Source organism: Acromyrmex echinatior, chromosome 2 (genome assembly GCF_024713525.1).
Source record: "Acromyrmex echinatior isolate Ae372 chromosome 2, ASM2471352v2, whole genome shotgun sequence".
Lineage (NCBI taxonomy): Eukaryota > Metazoa > Arthropoda > Insecta > Hymenoptera > Formicidae > Acromyrmex > Acromyrmex echinatior.
The window spans coordinates 26,366,217-26,385,414 of NC_141853.1; the positions used below are offsets into that span (position 1 = coordinate 26,366,217).

At 33.2% G+C, this 19,198-nt stretch overlaps 1 protein-coding gene and 3 pseudogenes across 10 annotated transcripts in view; all 4 read left to right on the forward strand.

Annotated features, from left to right (window-relative positions):
• Window positions 1–19,198, forward strand: part of aralar1 (calcium-binding mitochondrial carrier protein Aralar1) — a 289,930-nt gene that overhangs the window by 87,222 nt on the left and 183,510 nt on the right. The gene's annotated exons all lie outside the window — the stretch shown is intronic.
• LOC147910723 (uncharacterized) lies at window positions 7,412–8,930 on the forward strand (annotated as a pseudogene).
• On the forward strand, window positions 8,922–11,361 carry LOC147910724 (uncharacterized; annotated as a pseudogene). The gene is made up of 4 exons (XR_015544084.1): window positions 8,922–9,009; window positions 9,331–9,578; window positions 9,662–9,782; window positions 10,504–11,361. The product of XR_015544084.1 is annotated as an uncharacterized LOC147910724 (transcript).
• LOC147910725 (uncharacterized) lies at window positions 14,020–18,729 on the forward strand (annotated as a pseudogene).

Consider the following 19,198-nt stretch of genomic DNA (forward strand, 5'->3'; position numbering starts at 1 on the left):
AGTACTGAAAACTGTCTATGTCTATTTCTCATTTGCTTTTGTTTTCAAAACATTTAAAATATATACTGTGCCTTTTATTGTATACTGAATGCTAAAGAATAGAGACTAGGAAATCGAACTTATATGAATGATGTTATCGGATTATGTGCTCAAAAGTAGTCATTTGAATTAATTCGACCGAGATCTCTCTTCTACGATATCTAAAGTCACTAGATAAGAAAATATCGCAAACTACCGCCATTTTTATTCCATGTTGCGGTTATTCAAAACTTATTATATATGAGTGTATTAAAAGGGAAAATAAAACCTGGGAAAATAAATTAAATACATCCATTTTATTTGTAATGCTTAGACATTTTAATTACAGATATAAACGGTAACCTCTAAGCGAAATAAACGAAAACTTTTTTCGTTGTGGTTTTTGCAATTATCGATACCGGGCATTTTTGTTAATGTTTTCAGTTCTAACTTTCTTATACAAAGTCTCAAACGAGTAAGGATTCTAACAAAATCAGATTAGGATTGCCCTTAATATGTAGATATATTAATTACATTACATGCAATATCTGCATTATTCGACATTTTGGCTCCAAAGATACGTCACAGCTAAGGTTGGGATTAATTTGACAATTTCTAAGGTTTTTTACACATAATATACGTCGTACAGGGACGTGTGTTCTAAAAATGTGTGAGCTTTATATTTAAGTTTAACATTTCTACTTTTTAAATTTTAATATGTTCAATAAAGCTTCAGCGCAATGCTTCATGTTCTGTGATGATTAACAACGCTGCATCTTTATCAATTTGCGAGTGACAAATATTGGGTCATCTAAAAAGTATCCGTTGATGGTCAACACCATCTAGTGACAAAAAACCGCGGATACTTTTTAGATGACCCAATATTATGGAGATGTGTAATTATACTTGTGTATCATTCTTGCTGAGGAGAACTCCAAAGAGAATCGAAACGTTCAAAAGAAAAAAAGACATCAATTTAATATCTGATTATTGATTGTTCATTAAATAATTGCGTCGATTATCGTTGCTGACTCTCATTAATCTACTATATTTATCTTTTTGTATCATGTATATTATGTCAAAAAGATATAAAACGTAATATACACGTTTTTAATCTCTAAAATTAATTTTAGCACAGGTATTGACGAACACGTGCCGAACTGTTCTTTAAATTATATTCAAGATTTATTTTTCAATGGCTTATGGCTTACGGCTTTAAGCAGATTATTTTATATGAAATCAGACAAGTAAATTATCAACAAACAATATTACGTATCCTAATTTTATTCGTTTAAGAAAAACTGTTTTAAAAACTAATTGTTTATTTATAGTCAATAATGAATCAATTTAAGTCGTTTCAAAAATAGCGGTTGGAATCCAAGCAATCAAAAGCACTTGATAAAAAAGAGATAGATTTAGCATTAGCTTAATTTTTTTGGGTGTAACATATCATATGTTGTCTAATCATAATATTTAAAAAATTTCATAAAGCTTCTGCTTCAAACATATAAACTTCCAACAAGAAAAAAACTTTCGACAAAGCTACTTGATAAGGTTTAAAAAAAATCTGTTGATCTCATCTTTTGAATCCGGAGTTCTTTTAATAGATGGATGGAAAAATTCATCAGCTAATATGAATGTGGTACGCACAATTCATACAATAAAGTGTATATTGGACGTGGATAATAATTACAACAGTGCACTTACGTAAACATGCACATAACTTTATTTTTGCAAGAGAACAGTAAAGACGCCAGTACACAAAACTGAAGACGCACGTAGTAAGTAAAGAAGGAACAGAAGATGGTGTAATAATAGAATTGCTAATCTAAACTAAAAACTAGATATTGCCAACGTAGAGATTAACTATGATTATATAAACTAAAGACATTTGATTACATATTTGTTTACCTAACTCAACTCTCACTTAATCAAATAAAAGAAGAAAAAATATACATATATGGATAGTAAATATAAATTAATTCCTAAAGACACAAAATGATTGGATATAATAGAGCAATAGGAGTCAAGCACTAGGAGTAATTCTTATGCAAACCAATACGATTAACAAAACAACTTTATTAATAATTAATCCGCTTACATGTTTCGGTTTACTTTTAAGCCATCCTCAGAGACAACATGATGTAATCAAAATTTTTTTACAAACTAATTCATTTCAGTGAATCATCTCCACCTATTAACGGAAACTACACAGTGCGACAAATATGTTCCCGGACAGGGCCTGAAAATCATAATTGAAACAACAAATATGCATATTTTTTGGTTTTATTATTCAAAATATTCTCCTCTGGCTTCAATACACTTATTACAGCGATTCAATAGTGATTCAAATGCATGTTCTAGCTCAGTTTGCGGAATTGCCTCTAGTGCCTGTGTAGAAGCTGATTGGATGGTCGGAATGTCATCAAAAAAGCGTCCTTTCAATTTCAATTTCAATTTTGGGAATAATGAGAAGTCGCAGGGGGCCAAATCAGGTGAATATGGTGGATGGTTTAACACAGAGACACGATTTCCAAAGAAGAGCCAAACATTGACGGACAATCAATGAAGTGTGACTCGGTGCATTATCATGCAACAAAGACCAATCTTCTGGATCACGATATTCGGGGCGAATACGATGAATTCTGCCCATCAATCGCTTTAAAACTTCAAGATAATATGCACCAGTAATTGGTAAATTTCTACCTCGACCAAAATTTTGTTTAACATGAACTGTTATATCTTCGTTATATGTCAACCAAAATGAATAAAATTTTGACAGATGATAGCAAAATGTTCAATCTTTAAAATGCATGTTTGAACGCACAGATGTCGCCACTGGTTGCTGAGATGTGGTTCGTGACCGGGAACATATTTGTCGCACTGTGTATAATATAAAAACGAACTCTAATAACAATCTAAAATGTATTAAAAATTTTAAAAAATAAATTTGTTGGAAGCAAAAATGATTTATCGTAAAATAATAGAAGGTAGCTCACTAAAACAAAAATTCATCATATTGCAAATACTTAAATTCTATTGGTTTAGTCAAAAAGTTTTTGACCATTCAGCGAATCAGTGTCAATTATGTTGAAATTAATGAATAACTTTTAATACATCTAAAACATTATCGCAAAGAAAAGGAAAAAAGAAGGGAAAACCTTTTTAATTATAGTTTAGATGGACATTAAAACCAAAACTGAATCTATAATAATTTAATCTTAATATAACAAAGAATGTACACTGATTAATACGCTGGCAATAACAACGCTCCGATATTTATAGTCCATCTACAATTGGAAAGTAGGTCTTGGAAAGCTCCTCCAAGTCTGTCTGCAGGTTGAGGCCACGTGTCTGTCTCCTGTGTAGCATCTCTGACACCAATCTCTTTCTGTACTGGGGTTCCTCATCCAAAATTGCAATATTTTACCAGTCGAACTCGTGGTCTTTTTCCAATCGGTGGTCATAACCGAATGTGTGATTATGTTTGTGTTCTACACAGGAATATGATTCCTGTGTTCAGCTATTCTCGTTCTCTTCAGTTGTCTTATTGTCCCATGTAGCTCGCATCGCAATCTTTGCAACAGATCTTCTACATTAGATTTTTTTTCATGCGGAAAAGGATCCTTGATGAATTCACGCAACTTATTAATACTATAAAATGATATTTTAATATCCCCGTTGTTTAATCTATTGAATTTCTCGAAAAACATCGGAACGTAAGGAACAATAAACCAAGATTTCGCGCTTTCGATATTATCATTATCCTGTTTCTTTCTCTTAAAATTAATGTTTTTCAATCGTGATTAATATTATCAAAAATGAATTCTAACGGATAATTTCCAATAAGATTTTAATTACAAAACAAAAATTATCAAGATGAAATTTAGGATTTGAAAGTTATTCTATCTACCAAACCGGTAATAATTACATATAATAAAATTGTAAAAAAAATTTTTGTAATTACAACATCATATTGTCTCTGAGGATGGCTCAAAAGTGAGCCGAAACATATAAGCGGATTAATTATTGATAAAGTTGTTTTGTTAACTATATTGGTTTGCACAAGAATTACTATGCTTGACTCCTATTGCCCTATATCCAATCATTTTATATGGATAGTACAATACAGTATCTGAACAACAAAAATAAATATTACAACTGTTTTAATCCCATTTGTTCAGTATAAAAAACATGTTTAGGCTTTGGTAGAACTTTAGTAAGTACATCACATTTTTTTGTTGTCGTATATTTACTTTTACCTCATTACACTCTACTAATTCTCTTATATAATGATACTTAATTGCTATATGCTTGATTTGTCCATGAAATATCGGATTTTCGGCTAGTTTTCCTGCACCTTGATTATGAATATAACAATATTTTTGCACCTTGTATGCAATTCATTAAATAATCTCTTTACATAGACTTCTTTACTTGCTTCATATAAACTTACATACTCAGTCACTGTTGCGTTACTCCTTTTTGTTTTCTTGATTGTCAGCTTGTAGCAGCTTATAGCTGCTTCTGCAAAAAACATTATATATTCGAATGACGATCTACTATACAATCGCCTCATTCGGCATCAGCATATCCTGAAATGTTCTGATTAATTTTTACAAAACGGAGAATAATTTGTTGTATCCTTTAAATAACTTAATACTTTTTGCAGTTATTCAATGTTCTTTGCTATAACAAGTATTAAACTGACTTAAACTACTTATAGCATAATTAACATCAGACCTTGTACATACAGAAAAGTACATTAAAGCATCTACTCTTGAAAAGGATTTATTGTTTTTGCTAGTATTTTTAGCCAACTTTTCGTTTGGAATCAGTGGAGTGCCAACGGGTTTATACTCCACTACCATTCCCAAAACATCTTAGAACATCTTTCGTATAATTTTCTTGAGCCAATGTAATGATCTCTTTCTTGCGATCTCTGCTGACCATCATTCCTAAACACTCCTTAATCTCGCCTAGATCTTTAATTTTAAAAACTTTGGCGATTTCTTTCTTCAGATTCTCTATTTTATAGTTTACAAATATATATAGAAATCGTCTACATAAAAAGCTATAATAATTTGTTTCTCTTCTTGTTTTTTCATGTATACACATAAATCATATCTCGATCTTTTGAATCCTATTCTTGATAATAGATCATGGATTTTTGTATTTCACGATCGAGTCGCCTTAGTCCTTTAGTCCATATATAGCTTTTCGCTAATTTACTTTTTGCTCTTGTCCTGGTACCACAAAACTACTTAGTTGCTCCACAAATACCTCTTCATTTAAATCACCATTCAAGAATGCAGTAGTGATGTTGATGTAGTTCATTTGATAACATGAACAAAATAAAGCATGTCTTTTTTCCTTTTAGGAACTCGATTTCGCTGCGGATATCTTCTTTCAAGTTATACTTTTTGATATTCCTCTTTATTGGTTCACTTTCTGTTTCCTCACTGGTTTTATATTCTGAATCTTCCGATGTCGATTGATTTTCTTCCTCTTCACTGTCATTTTCTTGAACTTCTTTTCCCTCACTGCTTCCTGAAATTGTCTTTACTATAATAATGTCATTTTCCACTATTTCCACTTTTTCAGACTTCATTTCATCTTTAATTGCTGGCTTGACAGAATCAAGAAAAACGACATCCCTTACCATAATTGTTCTTCGAAGGTTTTTCAAATCTAACAGCCGATATCCCTTGACCTCTTCATTATATTATATTCAACCATCATATATGTGCATGATTTTAGATCTAATTTTTTTCTAAGTTGTTTCGGCACATGAAATAAGCTCTGCATCCAAAAATTCTTAAGTGTGAAGGATCCACTTTACGATCGCTCCAAATATCTTCAGGTACTACATCGGTTGATGTTGGTGTGTGATTCTTCAAGTAAATGTATTCATAGTCTCAGCTCAATACTTCTTACTCAAGTCTTTATCAAATAGCATACATTTTGTTTTCTTACAGAGAGTTCTATTAGTTCTTTCTGCAACACCATTTTGCTGCGGCGTGGGAAGACTGTTTTATGCCATGCTGTTTTAAATAACCTTCAAATTCTTGGCTAATATATTCACTACCATTATCGGTTGGCAGACATTTAATGGTTTTATTTGTCGAATTTTCAATCATTGCTTTAAATTTCTTAAGGAAGGAAATCTAATTAAAACCTTCGAAAAATCGAATTTTTTGCATAAAATGTTAATTTAATATTGTAAGAATATGTTCCCAATATTTTAAAACGAAATTCGCAGCCGTTCGGAAGTTATAGCCTCCGAGCGCAATACTCTTGAGCGGCGTCGGGACTCTAATAGCGTGCAGCAGATATACGCAGATATACACTCGCCTGGAGCGGAGACTCTATCTTTCTGTCTCCTCATTTAAAATATCCCTATCATTATTCCAGAATAAGGCTAATGTCTCATAAGAAAACTTGGTTGATCTTTTAGGTAAACGTCTTTTATATGTTTCTATTGTGTGCATTTAGTCGAGACCGTAGGAGTTCGTATTGAGTTCTCAGCTCCGAAGTTCGGCCTGTACTGAACGACAATGCAAATTCGAAATGTCCTATCCGAAAGGCACACACGTCGAATCAAAACAAATATCGAAGTCACGCAAAAGAAAGTTCCATGATAATCAGTTTTCACGATAATCAGTTTGTGAAAGTGCGAGTGCAAGAAAACTCTCCAATGTTAGTGCTGAAGATATTCACTGGAATCTATTACATGGCTATCGTTTGATCGAAAAAAAATTCACCGTTTTACAGCCTTGGCAGAGCTCCTTGTTTGTCGTGAATGTAAACAGAATGTGAAATTTGAAGAAGCTAAAAATCAAGGCCTCAGTTTCAAAATAATTTTACTTTGCCACTGTGGTCGAGAAATCAATTCAGGACCACTAATCAACTCTGGATATGAAGTGAATCGTCGGATGGTATTTGTTATGCGACTCTTAGGCATTGATAGAGAGAGTATTTTTTAAATATTTTTTATAATTTATTCTGCAACCTCATGGACATTTGCAAAGGAATGCATGAGAACACGTATAATAACATCGTCACGCATATCCACTCCTGTACAAAATCTGTTTTTGAAAGCCTCTGCAAGAGAGCTATCGAAAAAGAAAAAAATTCAATGAAGAACATGAGAGGTCCATTTTGAAAATTTCTGGAGATGGCTCGTGAAAAAAACGTGGATTCAAATCGCTGTACAGAGTTGTAACGCTCATATTTATTTTACTATTCGGGCAAAGTCATCAATTTAGTTATCAAAAATAGCTATTGTCATGCATGCACATCTTGGACATGGTAAATACTCCAGAATACCAAGAGTGGTATATAAATCACGAGGAAAAGTCTACAAAAAAATCACGAGGACTCAGCCAGAAAAATGGAGGTCGATGCGATTACAGAAATGTTTTCAAGACCAGAGAAATGTACGGTATGAAATATGATAATTACATTGGAAACGGAAACTCCAAAACTTTCAAGACCATTCTAGATCAGAATCCTTGTGATGATGAATTTCAAATTGTAAAAAGCGAGTGCATTGGCCACGTAGAGAAGAGAATGGACACTCGGCTCCAAAATATAAAAAAAAAACTTGGTGATAAGGACAAACTAACGGATGCTTTAATTAAAAAACCCATAACGTACTACAGTCTGGCAATTAGAAGAAATGTGAATAGTATTGAGGGAATGAAAAAAAGTGTTATGACTACTTATTACACCATTTGATCTCTATGGATGAGAAGTCACAGCATACTGCCCGCCTGGCAAAGACAGCTGGTGTAAGTGGCAGAAAGGAGAAACTATTGGAGCAAATATGGATCTCTTCATGCACCCTCCTCCATTCGACAACAGTCGCAAAACACATTCTTCCAATTTATGAAGATTTATCTAAGGAAGAATTACTTCAAAGATGCTTGGGCGATTATACGCAAAACGCAAATGGAAGTTTCAATTCTACGATTTGGCGTTTAGCTCGCAAACATCTTAATTCTGGCCTGAAAATAGTTGAAATTGCATCCTATATCGCTGCTAGAGTCTTCACTAAAGGATATTCTTCCATTTTATAAATTATGATAGAGTTACAAATAATTATTGGGAGCCAAATCAAGAACTACCTGAGAACGTCGACGCCAGGTATCTCGACAGGAGCGGCGCAGCTTTTTATGCTCTAAAGAAGCTCGAAAGAAAAGAGCCATTATTAGAGCAAAATGAGCTTCTACAAGGAAACAGAAGGACTGTTGTATGGTGCTGAGATTGCTGACTAAATGGTAAATTATAGATATCATGCATTTTTTACTTGTCAAAACTTTAAACGCGTTTTTCTCAAAATTGCATTTTTCTGCACTGCTGGAACTATTTAAAAACTATTCAACCGATCGCGCTAAAATTTCGCACACAACTTCGTGACATCAGTACAATGTCGGTGAACCTGAATGTTTGTGAAAATCGTGATAAAAAATTATTATTATTTATTGCAAAAATTGTGAAAAAAAACGTCAAAAAATGAAAATTCATTTTCAAAAGCGTTTTATTTTCAAAATTTTTGACTTTTTTGATTTTTTTTAAGTCCAACTACGAATTATGAGTATAAATAAGAATTTTTTTGCTAACTATTATAGGATTAATACAAACAGCTAAGCAACTCGCACGCGGACCTGCCAAGGATGCGTTCCACTAAACACCCGCAACGCTCGCGACGCCCGCAAACCCGTTCCACATAACGACCGCGTTCGTTGTGGTCGTGATCATATATGACGCGTAATCGCGACCGCATCAAGCTCACGACGCTTATGGTTCGTACGTGGATCAGCGTGGTTGTTTCGTCGTCTGCTATCCTTTTGTGCGGATATTTTGTTTTGTGTTCCCAGTGATTTATCAAATTTGTAACAATGGAAAAAGTTTCTTTATATGATCCGGAAAGAAACATTGTAGTTGATGTTATTCTTTCTCAGGAAGATATTTTACGTGCGCGAAATGGTATGTAATATATTCTGAATGTTATGAAACATTACTTTTCCTTAATTAACATACTTAATCTTACTTTGTTTCTGCTTTAACGCAATTTTCTTTATTAAATGCAACTGTGAAAGACAAAAATATAATAAATAATACAAATAGTATATCGAATCAGTCCCAACTCAACAAATCACGCCTATAGTTCAAGAACCGATACATGAAACGAATGCTGAAATAAAGATTTTAAGTGATGATATTGACAGTACGTTAGTTAAAGCGTTTATTCAATTTTTAATGAACATTGAATGAATCAATTGATCACAAGTTTAATGTATATTTCAGGTTCTATGTATAGGTGATCGATAGCTGCTATACTGTTATTAGACACGTATACAATTTTTCAAAATAAATTTTCCAAGTGGAAAATATTCACACAAAAAAATATGAGATAAAATTAGTGCAATTCTTGTGGAAAAAGGACGATCACAGGTGCCACAATGTGCGGCAAAACTGAGAAAAAAACTTATAAAAGCGTGAAAGATCACAATAATTTATCACGCAATGATAGGCGGACTTGGCAATTTTATGAAGTTCAAGAAAAATTAGACTAAAAATGTAGTGAAAAGTTTATTCTACATTTCCTCTTGTATTTTAATATATGTATCTTTTGCAGATTATGGATATCTTTTCGAAAAGAGCCTGATACTCTCCAGTCGCCGTTGCATCATCAACGGGACTTTCTGTTAAGCAGGTCAAGAACTTAGAATTATTTGTTAATACAGAGTCTACATCTGGTAAGTTTATAAATCATCTATGTTGTGGTCTGTTTTTCAAATATTAAAATAACAATTATGTAATGTAAAAGGACAAGTAAGAGTCAGATAAATAAATAGAAAACGCTTTATCACAAATATTCAAATAAATGTACTAAGAAACAATAATAAAATTATAAAATTTACTCTAACGAATCGACAATTTACATGCATTACACGTTACGGTTGTATAATTCAGCCCTCTTCAGATGTACAACTAAAATTATATACAAAAATCTATCCTATTACATTAAAAAACGCAACGCGATGTAAAGATAAAAATCACTATGTTGAAGAAAAATTGTGATGGATATTTTGGACAAAATAAAACCGACATCGTTTGGTGAACAATGTCGGTTTTATTATATGTCGACTTAAATTGTCGATTCACTAAAGTAAATTTTATAATTTGATTATTGTTTCTTAGTATATTTATTTGAATATTTGTGATAAAGCGTTTTCTATTTATTTATCTGACTCTTACTTGTCCTTTTACATTACACAATCGTTATTTTGAAATTAAGAGTCCTGTACTTAACTAACGTTTTTTTTTTCAAATATTAGTTGAGAAATAAAAACTTTTAATGTTATTATATTTGATTATTATCACAATTAATTGTCATGTTGTATTTATTTAGTTCAAATAATGAATATTTGAATTGTTAAAATTTTATTCAAATATTTAATAATAGTTTTTTTATAGAGCTATCATCAACAGAAAGTGTACGTGGTATTAAAAGAAAAGTGCAATCAGCATCAAAAGAAAATATGTACGGTCTGTTTAAGAAAAAGCTTATAGATCAAAAAAATGAACACAAGAAAACAAAAGCTGAAAGGCATAAAGAAAGACTAATAATGGATGAGAAGTTTTCCTTGTAGTTTTGACTAAATTAGCTGAAAAGTAATTAATGCTTAACTTAAAAAAAATGTGTCTTCTAAAAAGTACAATATTTTTTCGTTCCTTTCAAAGTTATTATAGCTAATCATAACTAAAGTCTTTATTCTGTTTAACGTTTAACAATGTCGTGTTTCACTGCACATATTTTGTATTTCATTTAAAAGCTATGCAATAATACAATATCGTTAAATATTTCACGAATAGAAAGTTAAACGTTATTTCTTTTTAATATAGAATATTTTTTATTGTATTTTATAGATTGCTGAAATTTGTTTTCATGTCATTATAATGCATAAGGGAGCATTTGTACTGCCCTAAATACTAATCGTATTTCATATTTTGTAAGAATTGATCAATCATAATCGAGTATTCCACTTTTACAGTTGAATGAGAGGGAATACTTAAGTGTGATTGATCAACTTTTCAGATTATGGAATACGATTACGACCAATATAAACGATCTTTAATACATTAATAATAACACATCTTTTATTTTTTATGTAATATTTTGTTTTGTAATATCTTACATTTAGATGAATTTTAAGCTGGCGGCATACAATACTTTTTTCTCGCTGAATTTGTGTTTTATTACCGTATTGCCAAATGCAAATTCAGCAGAAAAACAAACATCGTGTGCCCATAAGTTTTGCGTGAAAAGAAAAATTTATATCAATTTTATTTTGTTTAATACCGATATAAATATTACTCATATTATATTACTTATATTATAATACAAAGTCATTCTATGATCTCATTTTTTTTTTAAGTTTACTTACTACATTTATCAAAACAATTAAAAAACTTATAATAGAAAAATTTATAAACTTAATAGAACAGTTTATATATGTTTTGTATTTCTTACATTTTATAAGTATGTCTGTAAAACTTGTAAATGTGGTATGTAAATAAAATTATAACATCAAATAAAGAGCAATGAAATATTTATTATAAATATTTATTTTAAAGACATCCGACATATAATGATACAATATTTAGTAAGTTTATTTTCTGATAAAAATTCTCTTATTGAATCATACGTGCATAGTATGTGAATCTTGCATAACAATTTTTTAAACTATTGATGTAAAATATTCATAATTAAATCTCTTTTGGCAATTCCGCCAGCATTTGGTCTTCCTTGATATAAAATAACATGACCTCTATCATACTCTTCTGGAGTACGGTGATAACTTCAATTTCATCATTTCTTAATATACAGATATTGTGAATCACACAGCATGCTATCACATATTCCGTCATTAAATCCACTCTTGACATAAGCAGTAAACTTCTCATCCTCCCTTTCATATAGATAGACCAATGCCTCTTTCGATTGTCACTCTGGCTACTGAATGGCGATAATTATAATTGTTCTGTGCTATTATAAGGTGTCCATTGTCTCTGAAGTCAGTAAGTGTTGATGAATCTCGTATGCAGCATCTCTCAATATATGACTGTGTCAGCTGGAAACTTCTCTTCACCATTCAAGTAGTTTGCTATCTCAGATTGTCGAAAAACTTGCTGGTCATGAACTGAGCCAGGATGCCCAACTGTGTGATCAAAGTTCTGTGATCACACACCAACTGTAAATGAACGCAGATGTAACCAAATCTTTTTAAAAGACTATTCGTTATTAACAAATTAAAATACTTGTTACCTATAACTGTATCGAATGAAATCCTTTATGGTTTATGTAATCGACAGAATTTTCTTTTGGAGCATCTATTCGAATGTGAATACCGTCAATGGCTCTAATGGTTTTTGGAAAACCACTGCTTTCTACGAATCCTTACATAATCCTTTCAGCATAATCACCTATAGGGCATTTAATAAATGTTGAAACATTTAAGAAAAGTGCATGAGTGACCCTTCGCACAGCTCGAACAGCAGTTGCTCTTCCAACATTGAATCTATCGCAAACAGGTCTTAAGAAAGAAATTTATTAAAAAATGTGAAATACAAATACTTTATTGTGAATTAATAATTATTTATTACATTATTTTGAATGTTTCTTTACCTGAAGGAGTCCATCGTTACCATTTTCCAAATAACTATCATTAATTGATGATGTGGTATCATAGGAGATCCCTTTATTTGTCTCGTTAAATATGGCCTGAGTATTTGTAAAAGAAATTCAAAAGTCACCTTCGACATTCTATAAATAAGAAGAAATATTATTGTTAATATCAACTTGCGTAAGACGAAGAAGCATGTGTGAATAATTGGTAGTGAAAAATCATGTATGTTCACTAACCTAAAATGACTTTTGAAATCGTAATCCATGTAGCGGCCCACAACATCGACATAATTTGGAATTCGCGGACGAAGTATACGCTTTTTTCTTTTACGTAACACTAATTCCCATTCATCATCAGAACTCGAGTCTTTAGATTCATATTTTCTACAGCGCATTACGATTATCTTAATGGCATTCATGTTACAAAGACTGTTCACCCACAAAATCCGTTCCACTAAAGATTTCACCCGCAGCACCTGTACGCTAATGGAACGGCAAATACTGCGGTCGTGGTCGTGGTCGTCGCAGACCTTAAATGGAACGCACCTAAATGGGATGCTTCATATGTCCGCCAAAAAATATTTTGAAATATTTTTTGAAAAAATACATATGGATAGTCCAAAACACGTATAAATAAAGTCCAAGTTTGAAAAATGTACAAGCATTCTTTCTTCAAAAAGATTCTTGAAAATAGCTTATTTTTCTTCATTCTAATTGGATTTCCTTCCTTAAGAAAAATTAAAACATATCTTGCACCGTCCCATGATAATTCCTCCATTGAGTCTGCCACATCACTGTGAATTAGTTCCAGCACACTTACTAACGCTCTCCATTACTTTACTTTCGGAAATTTCCGAACAGCTTGTTTGTTTTGTAAGCAGATTATACATGATTCTCATTACGCGTCAAATTAGTTACAAACTTCCAAAGACTTTCAAGCATGAGATCTTAATTGCAAATTTTTATGAGGCATAATTTGATTGCCCATCTAATTTCTCTATATTTGACACTGGAAATTGTAATTGATGTTACCATAGTACAATATTTGTAATACCGGTAGTAATTATATTTAAATTGGTATAACCAAGCAGAGAGGTAGTCACAACTTTCTTTTTCTTCCTCTTTGTCAAAGAATACTTATGTCTTTTATGTGCGTTGCTCTGGACCCATAACCTGTTGGACATAGATAATAATTACAACAATGCGTTTACGCAAACATACACATAACTTTATTTTTGTAAGAGAACAATAAAGACGCCAGTACACAAAACTGATGACATAGCAAGCGAAAAAAAAAACAGAAAATGGCGTAGTAACAGAATTGCTAACCTAAAGTAAAAATTAGTGACATCGTCAACGTAAAGATTAACGGCCTATAATTATATAAACTAAAGACATTTGATTACATATTTGTTCACCTAACTCAACAAATATTTCTTAAATCCTGGGATTTAATTGGACTGAAATAAACTAGTAATCAACTCAAAGAAATTGTCGACGAGGGAAAATTAGCAAAAGAAAAGTTCAATATTACTACGTATGTTGTTGTTTCGATTAATGTATCATTGATAGAGAAAAAAGTAAATATTTGGTACATTATTTGTCAAAGTTATATTACAGTGGCAATCTGTTAGCAAAATCCTTTGTGCCGGAGACACATGCGAAGAATACGTAGGCTGCTAGAAAAGTTTCTGCAAACAATATGAAAAAAAAAACATGTAAAATTCGGTAAATAGCTTTATTGTTTTTTGAAGTATTCGCCTTTAAGATCGATACATTTTTGCATACGCTTGAACCAATTTTCGAAGCATTTTTTCCACTCTGAGACAGTAATCTCAGAAATCAGTACGAAATGTTTCAACAGCTGCTTCAGGCGATTCAAATCGCTCACCACGCATCTTCTTTTTAATGTTTGGGAATAAAAAGAAGTCATTAAATAATAAATCAGGTGAATACGAAATGAGTCATCAATTCGACATTTTTACTGGATAAAAAATCAACGGTTTGACGTGCTGTGTGACAGCTGGCGTTGTCATGATGAAGAATGGTGCGACGATTTCGATTTATTCTACGCAATTCATTTATGACTTCTGGCAAACAAATTGTTGTATATCAATCAGTATTTACAGTCCTTCGATCCTCTAAAGCCACGGTTGCCACATGTCCGGTATAACTGAAAAAACAAGCAATCATTTGCTTGACAGCACTGCGTGAACGAACAACTTTTGTTGGTTTCGGTTCATTTTGAAATACCCAAATAGTGAATTATTGTTTACCTTCGGGCTCATACAAATAGATCCATGTTTCGTCCCCAGTAATGATGTAGACCAAATTTGACTGACCTCGGTTGAATTTCTTGAGCATTTCTTTGCTCCATTTAACACGAACTTGTTTTTGAGCTTCGGTCAAATTGTGTGAGATCCAACGACTGCAAAGTTTCCATACGCTCAAGTGATCATGCAAAATCATATGTATTGCTTTCATATCAATGCCTAAGGATGCCTGAATCTCGCGGTGTCATATGCCGGTCTCGCTCAATCATTTTACGCACAGCATCAACATTAGTGGCAACAACAGACGTGAATGGAATTCGTCACGTCCACGCTGGAATTCGGCAAACCAATTATAAATAGTCCTATTGGATGGTGCTTCATCCCCAAATGAAGTCGATCGATGCATTAGATTACATTTGTAATCGTAAAAAATCATTGCCCGAAAATTTTCACGCAAAATTTCCATTTTCTCACAAAATAACTTCTTTTAAAATACTATGCAAACAAAACTAATTGGCTTGGGTACAAACTGTCAATTGAATTATAAGTTAAAAACATCTAATTTTACGGATATGATAACAGAACGTTGGCGCCACTGGAAATATTAGATTGCAGAAACTTTTCCAGTAGCCTACGTATGAACTATCTTTTACATGCATTCAAGACACCAGCTGCAGAGTATGAATTAAAGCAACAGGGAGGCTCCAGAATTATTTTAGCACGTGACACAAGGTAGTGCAGCTATCGAGATGTATTTTGATGTCGCTGAAAAATTTATTTGTCTGATACAAGAACTAATTGCTAATGAAAAAGTCCAACTAGGCAGTACAAATGGGAGTTTGCTTAAGGATTCCTCATTCGTGATGCAATTACAGGATTTTATCTTGATTTTTTATCCGATGTGCTAATTGAAAAATGTTTGCCAACGATCTGATTACAATATAGCCAAAGGATGTGAAGAATGACTGAAATTAGAAATTCCGACAGTTAATGATGAAATGCAACAAATGTTGTGTAATGTTTGTGTGACTGAAAAAGGTCTTAACATCAATTGTGCTGATTTCGAATTTTCTACATTCTCATAACGGACTAAATGATTTTTACACGATGAACAAAAATTAAAAATGGTTTTCGATTTTTTAAAACAAGAATTGTATTTACAAAATTACTGATGAACCAAGGTTGGAATTATGACAAAAGAATTTTGATATTTTTGAAAAATTGCAGAATCGAAATATATCACTGGATTACAGCTGAACCATTTTATTCTCGCCTACCATCTTACTCAGAACTTGCTAAAAATACTGGCTGCTTTAGCATAACTAGAACGCCTTTTTTGTTTTTGGTCTTTTGTTCATTCGGATTTGCTTAATCGCCTTACTATTGATCGATCTGTAAAATTAATTGATATCTGAAGACACTGGTAGTGTCTCGAAGCTAAACTACGCGCAGCGACACTGTCGTGACTACTTTACGCGAGCCGGCGAATTGTTAAGGATTGAGATTATTGAATCTCAATATGGGCTGAATTGATCAGGTTCTAAATATATTCAATCGATTGCGTCCGCTCAAAATATATAACGAAAGTGTTTTTATTTTTTCTCTACATACCCTACGAGCGAAGATATTGCGAAATCTTAGTAAAATCTTTGATTTTATTAACGTCGTCGATCAGATCAGAGGAAAAATGTAACGCTTTTTCGATAATAGATGGCTTTTGATTCTAATCAAATCAGCGTTAACACTATTGGCAACATTACATATAACGTAACCACATACGATGGCATGACGGTTGTGACGTATATGGCGCAAATTATGCAAGATGAAATATCGAGATTAATCCAGAAACTGTGACTAAATATTCGCCGTCGAGAAATTAAGTGTCTAGGTGTTCTGCGTGTTTGCCATCGAGGAATTGAGTGTCTAGGTGTTTGCTACCGAAGAATTAGGTATATAGATTATCAGATAATATCGAGATTGTCAAGGAACTGTGACCACATTTATACGACACTCTTAATCGGCACTCTTAATTTAATAACATTGATGAAAATACATTTAATCGATGCGTTTTGTATAAAAGTAAGTAAAAGTTTTACAAAAAAAGTATCGCTCTCATGAGCTGTGATTAGTCATTGAAGTCGACGACTATTCAGGTTAAGGAGTTCGTCACAGCAACGAAATATTGCGATGCAATTGCGATGTAAGCATACACTGCACAGACACTGCAGTAAAATTTTCATTTCTCTGCTTTAAAATATAAGAAAATAACTTGTATTCTTAAAGCAGAAAATATGTTTTAAAGCAAAGGATTTGTTTTTAAAGCAGAAAATTTCACAGTATTTCGTGACTGTGACAGAGTTCCTAACCGAGGGAGTAATCACTGAAATATTGTCCCACAGATTACATAATTTCATATGATTTTATTTGATTACAAATAATTTTTTTCACTATATAGAAGTAATTTGGTAAAATGTATGATTTTATTATTAGGTGCGCAACTAAGTTCCCGCTGTTTATCAACAGATGGCTCCAGCAGTAAGATGCTGGTCGATTCTGACATAACCTAAACGTCATGAATCAAGCTTAGACATATGGTAAACAAACCGCTTTGAAACATTAGTGATTTTGTTTTTACGTCATATTCTTTTGGTTGTGTGAAAATGTCTGATTTTGTGCCAAATAATCGTCATATGCGGGAAGTATTGATTTTCTTCTTTCATTCGAAGAAAACGGCGGCTGAAGCGCATAGAGAGCTCCAAAAAGTTTACGGAGATGCTGCTCTAAGTGAAACAACGTGCCGAGATTGGTTCCGTCGCTTCAAAGACGATGATTTCGATGTTGACGACCGTCCGCGTGAAGGAAGGCCAAAAACCTTCGAAGACGCTGAATTGGAGGCATTGCTCGATGAGGATCCGTGCCAAACGCAAGAAGAGCTTGCTTCAGTATTAGGAGTTACCCGCCAAGCCATTTCCAAGCGATTGCATGCGTTGGGAATGATTCAGAAGCAAGGAACTTGGGTTCCTTATGAGTTGCCAAGGGACGTTGAGCGTCGTTTTTTCGTCTGTGAACAACTGCTCCAGCGACAAAAAAGGAAGGGTTTTCTTCATTGCATCGTGACGGGTGATGAAAAATGGATTACAGCAACCCAAAGAGAAGAAAGTCATAGGGGCTGCCCGGTCATGCTTCTACGTCGACGCCTCGGCCGAATATTCACGCTGCGAAGGTTATGCTGTGTATTTGGTGGGACCAGGTCGGTGTTATTTATTATGAGCTATTGAAACCGAACGAAACCATCACTGGGGAACAGTATCGACTTCAATTGATTCGATTGAGTCGAGCACTGCGCGAAAAACGGCTACAGTACGCGGAGAGGCACGAAAAAGTGATTCTACAGCATGACAACGCTCGGCCTCACGTTGCCAAACCCGTTAAAACCTACCTGCAAACGCTGAAATGGGAAGTCCTACCCCACCCGCCATATTCTCCAGATATTGCACCGTCCGATTATCACTTGTTCCGTTCGATGGCACATGGTCTGGCTGACCAGCAGTTCGACTCATATGAAGACATCCAAAAATGGCTTGATTCGTGGATAGCCTCAAAAGATGAACAGTTTTATCGTGATGGTATACGAGCTCTGCCAGAAAGATGGGAAAAAGTAGTAGCTAGCGATGGGCAATACTTTCAATGATTCATTTGTAACCATTTTTTCACAATAAAGTTGCATTTTCATCAAAATAACAGCGAGAACTTAGTTGCGCACCTATTTTTAATATTATACAATGATTTCTCATGGTTACATATGTAATTAGCGAATTATACATAGAAATTTCATATGAATTTTATAATGATATCGAGAGAGAGAGAGGACTCTGTCCCACGATTACATTAGTGGTTATCCCTTCGTTCTTAACTTGAATAATCGTCGACTTTAATGATTAATATCTCGGTTTATAAGGCAGAGCGGCATTTTTTTCTTACTTTTGCAAAAACATGTCGATTGAGGGCCGATCTCACCAACTCCAATTAACCTAATCGATCGATTAAGTATCAATCGTGATTGATCAATTCTGCTGAACAGCAAATCCAATTGATCAGTTCCAATGTAACCATCGACCAATTAGGTTAATTGGAGTTGGTGAGATCGGCCCTGAGTATATTTTTATCAGTCAAATAATAGTAATTCTTAACATAATAGATATATCCAGAA